The sequence below is a fragment of the Limulus polyphemus genome, unplaced genomic scaffold (genome assembly GCF_000517525.1).
Source record: "Limulus polyphemus unplaced genomic scaffold, Limulus_polyphemus-2.1.2 Scaffold487, whole genome shotgun sequence".
NCBI lineage: Eukaryota > Metazoa > Arthropoda > Merostomata > Xiphosura > Limulidae > Limulus > Limulus polyphemus.
Genome location: NW_013666097.1, coordinates 441,559 through 443,256, shown reverse-complemented (window position 1 = coordinate 443,256; position 1,698 = coordinate 441,559). Strand labels below are relative to the sequence as shown.

At 30.9% G+C, this 1,698-nt stretch overlaps 1 long non-coding RNA gene across 1 annotated transcript in view; it reads left to right on the top strand.

The window, feature by feature from the left end:
* The window catches only part of LOC106458570, a 14,180-nt gene extending 13,041 nt beyond the window's left edge, over positions 1-1,139 (top strand). Inside the window, exons 2-3 of the long non-coding RNA XR_001290784.2 lie at positions 184-405; positions 876-1,139. This is a non-coding gene — a long non-coding RNA (uncharacterized LOC106458570). The remainder of the gene's footprint in view (positions 1-183; positions 406-875) is intronic.
* Positions 1,140-1,698: the final 559 nt, after the last annotated feature.

The following is a 1,698-nucleotide window of genomic DNA, read 5'->3' as shown; positions in this document are numbered from 1 at the left end:
ATATATATATATATATATATATATATATATATATTCGTTTTTGCTACTCTTAAGTGGTTGGTAGAACATCGATGCAGAACGTTAAATTTAATACTTAGTTCTTATACGTATTTAACTTAAAAATCAGTTGCAAGATTTTAAGACTTTTATGTAATATATTTGACACTTATCAATTTTCCCTAGATATCGCTGAACACTGTCTTCAGGCGCCCGATAGAGGCAACGGGTCTGAGTTACATTTTGTTTTCTTCTTCAATAAGGATACCAAGAGGTGTAGTAAGTTTGTGTACACAGGGAAAGGCGGAAATTCCAACCGTTTTAATTCAATCTCCAAATGCTTACTCGGATGTTTGAAATTGTAGCTCCCGTGAAAGCCCCACCCCCCTTTTTTTTATTACTGATAAGGTAAGTCAAAAGGTTTTAACTCCATAAGAATGTCAGATGATTATAATATTGCAAACCATGTGTGATTCCTAATTTACTCTAAACATCTTGTTTGCGTAACCAATTGACTTTTTTTTTCACGTTAAACATACTTATCTAACACGTGAGGTTCCCATTTACTGTATAACCCATTTAGCATTTACATCTTAACATGTAAATTGTTTTTCGTAAAATACGAATCTCAAATTTTAAAAACCACTGATATAAAGTTAAAAAAAAATCCATTTAATGTAAGTTGGAGTATTTTTACATTTTTTTCTTCATAATCACCTGTATCATATACCTCTAAGAATAATTAGACCAATAGATTATATTTTTCTAATGTTTTACTTATTAATTCTAGCATTGTTGTAGAACTTTGTTATGAAAAAAAAGAACACATATCAATATTTGCAGAATGACAGTGTGTGTGCTTTTTTTTTTCTCTACAGGTATAGTTACTAAGTTCCCAGAAGTCTGGTACTATGCTTCTTTCCTACATATTTAACATTCTACTGGCTATTGACGAGCATCAAATGGAACGTTTTATTCTACCATTTTGAATAATTTGTCAGTTTCAGTGTAGTCTGTGAGATGAATGCAAATTAGTGGAAACTTAAATAATCAAAAAATAATCTAAAAGTTTTTTGACAGAGAAGTTCCTGTATCTTTTGTAAACAGAGATTCTGTAAATAAACCAGGAGTAACAAATACCATTAAGTGTCCTTTTTACACTGGTTAGTAGAAAAACAACGAACTTATTAATAAATCAAAGCTATTATTTTAAAGAGGTACTGTGAAATTTAAAATAAAAAAGCAGATTCTTTTTCTGTCCATCAGTTTTCTTAGAATTTTACAGCATTCCAAAAGAAACATATTATAAATGTAATACATACACTAATAATAAACAAATTTCAGTTGCCAAATTCAACATTTTCAGAATCAGAATGGCAACTTACTGCTAAATGGCCAAGTCAAAGATCCCAACAATTAGGTATAGCTATTACTAATTTTGAATTACTGACAAGAGGGAAGGTAGCCAGCCAGCAGATTACATCATAAAGGTTTGTTTGATTCTCTGAACTGAATGACAGAACTTACTGTCACTTTTATAATAAGCCTACAGTTGAAAGAGCAGTGTGATCAATAGCATCAGTCTTGAACCCTGGACCTTCAATCCACAGTCTGACACTAACCAATGGGCCTCATCTGGTCTATTAATTTTAAGAAACAAAAAAAAAGAAGAAAAAAAACCAAAAAACAGTCTCACCAGGT